Genomic DNA, 12091 nt, shown 5'->3' with positions numbered 1-12091 from the left:
ATTCACTTCTGAAATTACTCAAACACTTGCACAAGCCCTGCAAATCACCTGGAAGCTATGCATCCCCTATTGACCTCAATCTTAGGGAAAGGGTGAAAAAATGAATGGCATTCTAAAAAACACCCTCACCAGGTACTCACTCCAGACACATAAAGACTGGGTTACTCTTTTACCTTTGGCCCTTCTAAAATTTGGTGCTCCCACATAAACCTTTAATGCCCAGCTCCTTTGAACTCATGTATGGGAGACCACTCGACCCTTTTGCTCCACCTCAGGGTCAAGCCCTACCTCTACCAACCCCTCTCATTTCCCCTCTTCCCTTTTTTTTTTTTTTTTTCTTTGAGACCCAGTCTTGCTCTGTCACCCAGTCTGGAGTGCAGTGGCATGATCTTGGCTCACTGCAAGCTCCGTTTCCTGGGTTCACACCATTCTCCTGCATCCGTCTCCTGAGTAGCGGGGACTACAGGCACCCGCTACGACACCCGGCTAATTTTTTTGTATTTTTAGTAGAGACAGGGTTTCACTGTGTTAGTCAGGATGATCTCAATCTCCTGACCTTGTGATCCACCTGCCTTGGCCTCCCAAAGTGCTGGGAATACAGGCGTGAGCCACCACACCTGGCCTTGTTTGCCTTCTTCTGCATACTATCTGCCATTTCATTTGGGAATATGCTGATGAATACCTGCCACAACCCATTGCTGACTCCTCTAATTGCTTCCTACAGCCAGGAGACTAGGTTCTGGTAAAAGATCCCAGTCCTCCCCTCAATCCTCCCTCCCCTCACACTTAAATGGAATGGGTCTTACCAGATCATCTTTTTTTTTTTTTTTTTTTGAGACAGAGTCTCACTCTATCCGCCAGGCTGGAGTGCAGTGGTGTGATCTCTGCTCACTGCAAGCTCCACCTCCCGGGTTCACCCTTCTCCTGCCTCAGCCTCCCAGGTAGCTGGGACCACAGGCACCTGCCACCAGGCCCAGCTAATTTTTTGTATTTTTAGTAGAGACAGGGTTTCACCGTGTTAGTCAGGATGGTCTCAATCTCCTGACCTCATGATCCCCGCGCCTCAGCCTCCCAAAGTGCTGGGATTACAGAAGTAAGCCACCACACCCAGCCTTACCAGATCATCTTTACTACACCCACTGAAGCAGGGGAAGAAAAAAAAAAACAAGTTTCTTGTAATAGCCTAACTCACTCTGAGGCCCCGCAATAGGCAGGGCTCTGGCAGGGCTTTGACACCACTGTCTGCAGAGCCAGGGCCCTCAAGGGATGGGCCCCAGAGCCTCTCCCTCCCATCTTGGGGCATGGGTGAGAAAAATAAGTTTTTCTCCTCTTTCAGCTTCCCCTTCCCCCCTTGCCATTCTCGTAATTATTTTGCAAAGTTTTGTAAGTTCCTGTTTTTCCTTCTGTGCAAGGTCGCAAGATATGTTTAGGTTGCACAACTTGTCACTGTTTCACAAACTGCCTTTGTTCTGCTTCCATAAATCTGCTTGCCCGCCCTACAGGTTTTGCACCATCAAACTGGCCAACCCCTTTTTGGATGCATGTATAGCCAACTCCCTTTCAGATACATGTATAAAAGTCAAGCCCTGTCTTTGTTCAGGGCTCAGCCTTTACATATTAATCCTCTGGGCTGGTACACACCTAATAAATCCTCCTGTCCCACCCATTGGTCTCTCCTGTCCCTTGATCCCTGCAACACCACAGGAGCAAAACTCCAGGGACTCCTCAGCTGGTTTCATTATACCTCTCTCAAGAAAACAGACTTCTCTTCACTACATACCAAAACAACCAAATCTAAAACCCCTTCAGCCTTCTCTTGTGTCTCCACAGAATCCATTTCCCTTTGCCTCACCAAATCCTGGAGGAAATGGAAGAGAAATTTAAATAAGCTGCTATGTCTCTTTCTCTCTCTCAAACTTTCATCGCTTCCCAACCAACCTTGTTACAGACCTTTACTGGTACCATTACAAAACTCCCATTATCCATCCTGATCATCTCCTTACTATTCTATGGGACTTATGGCTTCAAGGAACTTTCCAGGACTTTACTCCTACTCAAATAACTTTTTTCTCCTTTTGCTTGTTTCTTTTAATATACATTCTGTAATCACATCAACCTCACCAATACAACCACTCCTCACTGCTCTCAAACTGGAACGCTCTATAAACCTTACATAATCCTTGCAGCAAGCTAACTCTTCCTTTGCTCCAGAATCCTGGATGTGCTTATCACTGTCTTCCTCAGCCTATACAGCCCTTCCTACACCCTTTCATGACCTTTTAACAGAAAACATAACCGTAATCTATAAACTCCAAAAAGGAGCTTCCTTTTTTGAAAGAGCTGACACCCTGGTAGGTGATTATCCCACTTCCAGGGCCAATCAAGCCAACAAATCATTTCAAACCTATTACAATTCCCTACAATGCCTCAAGCCCCAAGGCCCTCCCATTGAAGGGCCCATAACTAAACACAAACTGCCCTTTTACAACAAGCCTCACTTTGCTTTTCAGCCTCTGAAGGAAATTTCCCTGTAGGGTCCTTAACACCTAACCAATGCACTATCATTGTTAAACACCCCTCTGACCATCACACTAACCAAGTTGACTATCACATATCACCTGATGCAAATGGAGCATTTCCACAACTGGCTCATTTTACAGCCTCTCCCTCAACCAATGCCTCTGGCCTAATTTGTGCTGTCCCTAGTGCCCACCTTTATCCAAGGCTCAATATCAATGGTGCAACATCTGATTATATTAAATGTATAAAGAATAACTCATCCTATATCTCTACTATAGTAGATATCTCTCTGGCCTCCTCTTTGTCCACCTGGAATAATGAACCACAAGAAAGAAAAAACACTTCATCTTTAATTCACTTGTTTTCTTTCCATATCTCTGCCTATATTTACAACAAAGGCTTATTATTATTATTATTATTATTATTATTATTTTGAGATGCAGTCTCACTCTGTTGCCCAGGCTGGAGTGCAGTGGCATGACCTTGGCTCACTGCAACCTCCACCTCCTGGGTTCAAGCGATTCTCCTTCCTCAGCCTCCCAAATAGCTGGGACTACAGGTGTGTGCCACCACACCCAGACTTTTTTTTTTTTTTTTTTGTATTTTTGGTAGAGACAGGGTTCCACCATGTTGGCCAGGATGGTCTTGATCTCTTGACCTTGTGATCTGCCTGCCTCAGCCTCCCAAAGTGCTGGGATTACAGATGTGAGCCACCACACCCAGCCAAGGCTTATTATTCTTATATGGAACCAATACATATCTTGGTCTCCCCACCAACTGTACCGGAACATGTACTCTAGTTTATCTTTCTCCCTTCATTTTACTAGTTCCTCCTAGTCAACCTTTGCCCATTCCATCTGCCCAATATGTTAGGAGGAGGAGGGCAATCCATGTAATTCCCTTGATAGCCACCTTGAGTATAACCTCCAGACTTAGATTGGGAGCAGGCAGATTGGCGACCTCCTTAACACACTTTAAAGCTCTTTCAACAGAACTACAGGGTTCTTTAGAAGATATAGCCTGAAGCTTTATAAGAGTGCAAGACCAACTAGACTGCTTGGCTGGAGTAATCCTCCAAAATAAATGGGAACTAGATCTTATGGCTGAAAAAGGAGATCTTAAATGGCCTCTGCCATTTGGGTGAGGAATGTTGCTTCTACCTCAACCAATCAGGCCTAGTAAGAGATGCTAATGAAAAACTTACAGGAAGGGCTAAAAGATTAAGGGAATACCAAAATAGCCAAATAGATTGTTGGTTTGGGAACAAAATCACAACATGAGTCATCCCATTTCTGGGCCCTCTCCTAATGATGTGCCTAGGACTAATGTTTTTACCCTGCCTAATTAACCCTTTTCAAAGATTTTTAACTGACATGATCATGGCCATTTCACAGACAACTACCCTAAAACATCTACGGATGGCATTATTCCTACAGTCAATCTGAGATGAAAGAACTTTCTGCACTCCTCCCCTTAGCAAGACGTAGGCAGAAAGAACACACTGCCCCTTGTCCTTTTATAACTATAGGATCTAGATTGACAGAGCGAGAGTATCACCATCTTGGACAAACACCACCATTTTAAGTTCCCCTTGATTGAAAAACGCCTAAATCCAGCCCCAAAAACATCACCCTAATGGCTAATGTCAGCATGACCATAAACCACAAATGACACCTCCAACCAGAAACATTCCAACCCCAAGATATAAACCCACCTCCAACTAGCAACATGCCAACCCTGAGATAATCCCCACTCTGACCAGAAACATCCCAACCTCACAATAAAATTCTCCTCCACCCAGAAACACTCCAAACCTGCTATAAACTTTCCCTTCCTAAACCCTTAAATACCCTTAGTCTATAAGAGAGAAGGCTCCTGACCTAAACCATCCAGAATCCCCTCTCAGGTTTATTCTCCAAAATAAACTTGTCTGTGACTGTTGAGCCACTTTTTGTGTTTCTTTCTTCTTCCTTAAACCCTTACAGTTGTATTGATTATAGAGGCAATAGTGGGTCTTAGAACTATGGCTTGTGTTAGTTACAGAGACGAGAGTAGCTTGTCCTGGCAAGACTATTGCTGACTAGCTGCCTTTCAGACATTCAGCTGTCTCTGATTGGGTGGTTTTTGAAGACATTTTCACCAAAGCAAGCTGCCATTGATTTCAGCGAGTGAAGCCAGTTCTGCTACTTACTTGTTACCACTGCTGTAGAACTTTTCCTAAGAACATAAAGACTTTTTTTTTTCTTTTTTTTTTTTTTTTGAGACGGAGTCTCACTCTGCCGCCCAGGCTGGAGTGCTGTGGCTGGATCTCAGCTCACTGCAAGCTCCAACTCCTGCGTTCACACCATTCTCCTGCCTCAGCCTCCCGAGTAGCTGGGACTACAGGTGCCCGCCACCTCACCCGGCTAATTTTTTTGTATTTTTTAGTAGAGACAGGGTTTCACGGTGTTAGCTAGGATGGTCTCGATCTCCTGACCTCGTGATCCGCCCGTCTCGGCCTCCCAAAGTGCTGGGATTACAGGCTTGAGCCACCGTGCCTGGCCAAGAACATAAAGACTTTTTAATATTCAGCTCTTTATCTTAAAGTTATTAACTGTTTGTCATCTTGTTTAAATTTTTGTTCTCTACCTTTTAATTTGAGGATTCTTTAAATGTAAAAATCTATAGTTTGTCAAATCTCCTTACCATGTTTTTTTTTTTGAGTTGGAGTTTCACTCTTGTTGCCCAGGCTGGAGTGCAATAGTGCCATCTTGGCTGGCCACAACCTCCACCTCCTGGGTTCAAGTGATTCCCCTACCTTAGCCTCCCAAGTAGCTGGGATTACAGGCATACACCACTATGCCTGGCTAATTTTTTGTATTTTTAGTAGAGACAGAGTTTCTCCATGTTGGTCAGGCTAGTCTCAAACTCCTGACTTCAAGTGATCCACCTACCTCGGCCTCCCAAAGTGCTGGGATTACAGGCATGAGGCACTACTCCCAGCCACCATCTTTATACTTTCTATTTTTTTGCTTAAAATCTTTCATTATTCATGGCATATGATGAGAGACTTTACACTCTATATCACTCTCATTTTCAAAGCAACCATAGTCTATATTGATTCATAATACTTTTATGTCTATGTATCTTGCTTCCCCAAAGATTCCAAACTCTATGAAGCCAGGGTTTAAATAATTTTTACTGCCTACAGCATAATATATTATGGTGTATGTGAAGTATGTGAGGCTGCAGTGTAAGGCCTGAATTGGAATGGTAATAAGTAAGACTGGGAAAAAAAATAGATCAGCTAGTAGGGTATGAGTTTGGAAGGGTTGATGTAAACCAAGGACAAGTTGGATGTGGCAACAGACTCAAGAAGAGGTAACTGAGGCAAGATGGTTGAAATATAAAGATTGGTCATATAAAAACATCCCATAACAAGTAAACTTAATAAATCCCTAGGGAGGATTAGGAAACTGAGGACTTAGGTTGCAGCTATTTAATGGCTACTTCTGAAGTTAGTGGACAAAAGCCACTATAATTAACATGCTTACTCTAGGGTAGTCCCTAAAGGTACATAAATCCCCAAGCCATACCTAGCACATCCTCAAGGTAATCAAAATCACAATGTGTTTTCCTTTCCCCAAAAGATTTTCAAAAAAAAGTATACATTTCATATTAAGTTATTGCCATTAATTTTTCTTTTCTCTTTTTTTTTTGAGCCAGAGTTTCACTCTTGATGTCCAGCCTGAGTGCAACAGCACAGTCTCCGCTCACTGCAACCTCTGCCTTCTGGGTTCAAATGATTCTCCTGCATCAGCCTCCTGAGTAGCTGGGATTACAGGTGCCCACCACCATGCCTGGCTAATTTTTGTATTTTTTAGTAGAGACAGGGTTTTGCCATGTTGGCCAGGCTGGTCTCAAACTCTTGACCTCAGGTGATCTACCCACCTTGGCTTCCCAAAGTGCTGGGATTATAGGCGTGAACCACCGCATCCGGCCATTGTCATTACTAGTAATGTCAAAAACCACAGTTACTTTTGCACCAAGCCTATTAAAAGGCAGCACTGTTTTCATCCGGACTTCTCATTATATGAGATAAATGTTTTCATGATAATGAAAGAAAGGGGAGGAAGGAAGAAAACAGGGAGAGAAGGGAGGAAAGAAGACAAAAAGGGCCGGGCGCGGTGGCTCAAGCCTGTAATCCCAGCACTTTGGGAGGCCGAGACGGGCGGATCGCGAGGTCAGGAGATCGAGACCATCCTGGCTAACACGGCGAAACCCGTCTCTACTAAAAAATACAAAAAACTAGCCGGGCGAGTTGGCGGGCGCCTGTAGTCCCAGCTACTTGGGAGGCTGAGGCAGGAGAATGGCGTGAACCCGGGAGGCGGAGCTTGCAGTGAGCTGAGATCCGGCCACTGCACTCCAGCCTGGGCTACAGAGCGAGACTCCGTCTCAAAAAAAAAAAAAAAAAAAAAGAAGACAAAAAGAAGAAAAAAGGAAAAGGCAAGTAGCCTAGAAATGAAATGTCATAATCAGTGGCCTGACAGGTATGAAAGAGGAGGCACAGAGTCTGGGTTTCCTTGAGTGCCTCTAGTTAAGGGCTAAATGTATAATCCTGCTGTTTGGGGATGCAAAGATATTGAGAGGCCACCTAGTTCAACCCCATCGAGACCATCCTGGCTAACACAGTGAAGCCCCATCTCTACTAAAAAAGTACAAAAAAATTAGCCTGGCGTGGTGGTGGGCACCTGTAGTCCCAGCTACTTGGGAGGCTGAGGCAGGAGAATGGCATGAACCTGGGAGGTGGAGCTTGCAGTGAGCTGAGTTGGTGCCACTGCACTACAGCCTGGGCAACAGAACGAGACTCCGTCTCAAAAAAAAAAAAAAAAAAGAGAGAGAGAGATTCTTACTCTGTTGCCCAGGCTAGAGTACAGTGGTGTGATCACAGCTCACTGCAGCCTTGAACTCCTGGCCTCAGTCAGTCCTCCCATCTCAGTCTCCCAAAGTAGCTGGGACTGCAGTTGTGCATGACCATGCCCAGCTAATTTTTTCAAAAAGTTTTGTAGAGACAGGAGTCTCACTATGTTGCCCGTCTTTGAGTTGGATTAATTTGCTGAAGCAGCTCACAGAACTCAGGAAAACATATTTACCAATTTATTATAAAGGATATTACAAAGGATACCAATGAAGCAATGCATAGGGCGAGGTATGGGGCAAGGGATGGAGAGCTTCCTTGCCCTCTCTAGGTGCGCCACACTCCAGGAACTTCTGCATGTTCAGCTATTCCAAGGCTCGCAGAACCCTGTCCTCTCGTTATGTAAGTTTCAGTACGTAGGCATGATTGAGTAAATCATTGGCATTTGGTGATCAACTTAACCTTCAGCCTTTCTCTGCTCCCTGGAGGTTGAGGGGTGGGGCTTAAAGTCCCAATTCTTATTCTGACCTTCGTTTTTCAGGTAACCAGACCCCACTGAAGTTACCTAGAGGCTGCCAAACTTAAGTCAACTCATTAGCATACAAAAAGACACATCACTTTGAAGATTCTAAGGAGGCCAGGTGTGGTGGGTCACACCCGTAATCTTAGCACTTTGGGAGGCCAAGGCAGGAGTTTCCCTTGAGCCCAGGAGTTTGAGACCAGCCTGGGCAACATAGGGAAACACTGTCTTTATTTTTTAAAATAAATAAAGGCCGGGCGCGGTGGCTCAAGCCTGTAATCCCAGCACTTTGGGAGGCTGAGACAGGCGGATCACGAGGTCAGGAGATCGAGACCATCCTGGCTAACACGGTGAAACCCCGTCTCTACTAAAAATACAAAAAACTAGCTGGGCGAGGTGGCGGGCGCCTGTAGTCCCAGCTGCTCGGGAGGCTGAGGCAGGAGAATGGCGTGAACCCGGGAGGCGGAGCTTGCAGTGAGCTGAGATTTGGCCACTGCACTCCAGTCCGGGCGACAGAGCGAGACACCGCCTCCAAAAAAAAAAAAATAAAAAAAAATAAAATAAATAAAATAAAATAAAATAAATAAATAGTTTTTTTAAATGAAGATTCTAAGGATTTTAGAAGTTGTGTGTCAGGAAACAAGATGAAGACCAAATAATACATTTCAGAGAAATCACAGTACTTAATGCTGAATTGCTATATTAAGTGGATTGGAAATAGTGAATTTATTCTTTTGTCCTATATATTTAGTTGTGATAAATATATGTAACAGAAAAATTTGTCATTTTAACAATACTTAGCAACTTAAGTATTAAAAAGTGGCAAAGTTTTTTTTGTTTTGTTTTTTGTTTTGAGATGGAGTCTGGCTCTGTCGCCCAGGCTGGAGTGCAGTGGCCGGATCTCAGCTCACTGCAAGCTCCACCTCCCAGGTTCACGCCATTCTCCTGCCTCAGCCTCCTGAGTAGCTGGGACTACAGGCGCCCGCCACCTCGTCCGGCGAGTTTTTTGTATTTTTTAGTAGAGACAGGGTTTTCACCGTGTTAGCCAGGATGGTCTCGATCTCCTGACCTCGTGATCCGCCCGTCTCGGCCTCCCAAAGTGCTGGGATTACAGGCTTGAGCCACCGCGCCTGGCTTTTTTTTTTTTTTTTGAGATGGAGTCTTGCTCTATCACCTAGGCTGGAGTACAGTGGTGCAATCTTGGCTCACTGCAATCTCCGCCTCCTGGGTTCAAGCAATTCTTCTGCCTCAATCTCCTGAGTAGCTGGGATTACAGACACACACCACAATGCTTGGCTAATTTTTGTATTTTTTTAGTAGAGATGGGGTTTCACCATATTGGCCAGACTGGTCTTGAACTCTTGACCTTGTGATCCGCCTGCCTCAGCCTCTCAAAGTGCTGGGATTACAGGCATGAGCCACCATGCCCGCCTAAAATGACAAAGTTTCATATTATATATACTTATCACAACTAAATATATGGAACAAAAGAATACATCAGGAAATACAATGGAAAAATTTTCTTTACAACAGCAGGAGAAACTAGGCTACCTAACTATAAAGACTGCATCAAACTGTATGATTGTATAAAAAGATATAAACAACCAGGTTCAATGGCTCATGTCTGTAATCCTAGCACTATGGGAGGCTAAGGTGGGCAAATCACGAGGTCAGGAGTTCAAGACCATCCTGGCCAGCGTGGTGAAACCCTGTCTTTGCTAAAAATACAAAAACGAGCTGGGCATGGTGGTGTGTGCCTGTAATCCCAGCTACTCAGGAGACTGAGGCAGGAGAATCACTTGAACCCCGGGAGGCAGAGGTTACAGTGAGCTGAAATTGCACCACTGCACCCCAGCCTGGCGACAGAGCGAGACTCTGTCTCAAAAAAAAAAAAAAATTAGCTGGGCATGGTGGCGCATGCCTGTAGTCTGAGCTACTCAGGAGGCTGAGGCAGGAAAACTGCTTGAACCAAAACCAGGGAGGCGGAGCTTGCAGTGAGCTGAGACTGAGCCACTGCACTCCAGCCTGGGCTACAGAGTAAGACTCTGTCTCAAAAAAAAAAAAAAAAAGAGAAAGAAAGAAAGGAAGGAAGGAAGGAAGGAAGGAAGAAAGAAAGAAAGAAGAAAAACTATCTGGATGTGGTGGTGCATGCCTGTAGTCCCAGTTACTTGGGAGGCTGAGGTGAGAGGATCACTTGAGCCCAGGAGGCAGAGGTTGCAGTAAGCCAAAATTATGCCACTGCACTCTAGCCTGGTTGACAGAGAAAGACCCTGTCTCAAAAAAAAAAAAAAGATATGAAAGAACACCTGGATAAATAAATGGAGAGACAATCTCTGGATCAGAGGACTCAACATAAAATTAAAAATTAAAAACAGGAAAATATCTTCCAATTAATCTACGCATTCTGTGAAATACAAAGGAATACTTAACAGCACTTATGCATACACACACATACTATAGATAAATGATTGATAGATAGATAGATAGATAGATAGAGTGAAAAGACATCCAAAATGGAGATGATTATGTCAGAGGTCTCTAAAAAGGAGCCAAGAGGGCATAAGGAGTTGGACCCCAGTCACATACATACCCAGAAGGAATTTGACCTCTTTGAACTGAGCCAAATTTACAACTTCTTTAAGAAGCAGCTGCATTTGATTTGAACTATTTACACCAGGTCTAATCACCAACCTCCTGAGAAGACAGCTGTGCTGAATTGAGCTAATCATTGCCCAGAGACATATAAGCTGTCAATCAACCATTGTCAATCATGGATTGTGCTAAAATTTTCCACTTTTGTAAACTTGCAAGAAACCTTTATAAGCCCCTGCCCAGTCTTGTCTGAATGGAACAGATTTGTGTCTCCTAAATCACAAGTCATGAAAGACCCCAATTAAAATACCTTCTTTTTTTTTTTCTTTTGAGACAGGGTCTCTTGCACTGTCACCTAGGCTGGAGTTCAGTGCACAATCTTGCCTCATTGCAACCTCTACCTCCCAGGCTCAAGTGATCCTCCCACGTCAGCCTCCCAAGCTGGGACTACAGGCATGTGCCACCGTGACTGGCTAATTTTATTTTTTGTAGAGACAATGTCTTACTATGTTGCCCAGGCTAGTCTCTAACTCCTAGGCTCAAGTGATCCTCCCACCTAAGCCTCCCGAAGTATTGAAATTATAGGCGTGAGCCATCATGCTGGGCTAAAATATCTTCTCTTCTGTTTGCTGATCCACAGCATTGGTTTTCTTATTAGTTTATATTACATGGTGTCAGAAGTGGGATACAGCGAAGTTCCCTCTTGATCTCTGGTGCCACCATGGACCAAGCAAAGGTACCCGCAGGACCCTTTTGCAATCTATTGATCTTGACAGCCTTGGAATTCACTGGGTAAGTCTCTTGTGTTCTAAACCTCCTGAATGGTTGAGAGTCAGGCCTTTTTTCAGGTGTTTTCTGTTGCCAGCTTTGATTACAAGGATGGCTTTATTGTTTTGGAGAGTGTCTCAAATAAGAACCTATGAGGCAAAAAAAAAAAATTATATTTTCTCCTCTACAATTTGGCAACTCATTTGGGACCAGTAGAGACACTCCACTCACTCCAAGACCTATGAGTGGAATCCTGGGAGAATTTGCAGAAGCCAATAGAAATAGGTAGGATTTCTTACTAAAGTCAGCTTCTCCCACACTCCTGTTTTTTGTTGTTGTTGTTGTTTTGTTGTTTTATTTGTTTGTCTTTGAGATGGAGTCTCGCTCTGCTGCCCAGGCTGTAGTGCAATGGCGTGATCTCGGCTCACTGCAACCTCTGCCTCCTGGGTTACAGCAATTCTCCTGCCTCAGCCCCCTGAGTAGCTGGAATTACAGGTGCCTGCCACCACACCCAGCTAATTTTTGTATTTTTATTAGAGACAGGGTTTCACCATGTTGGCCAGGCTGGTCTCGAGCTCCTGACCTCATGATTCACCTGCCTTGGCCTTCCAAAGTACTGGGATTATAGGCGTGAGCCACTGCACCCAAACAGCTTCTCCCAGACTTCTATCTCTGGTACCTGGTCAAGAGAGAAGGTAAAAAAATTTCCCTGTTTCTTCTTTTCCAGGTTCAGATTGGCAGGAAAAAAAAAAATTACAAATAAAGAAAAAACAATTAATTTTTTGAATTGTGAC

Source organism: Trachypithecus francoisi, unplaced genomic scaffold (assembly GCF_009764315.1).
Source record: "Trachypithecus francoisi isolate TF-2019V2 unplaced genomic scaffold, Tfra_2.0 Lachesis_group11, whole genome shotgun sequence".
NCBI classification, from domain to species: domain Eukaryota; kingdom Metazoa; phylum Chordata; class Mammalia; order Primates; family Cercopithecidae; genus Trachypithecus; species Trachypithecus francoisi.
This window is presented reverse-complemented; position numbering follows the sequence as displayed.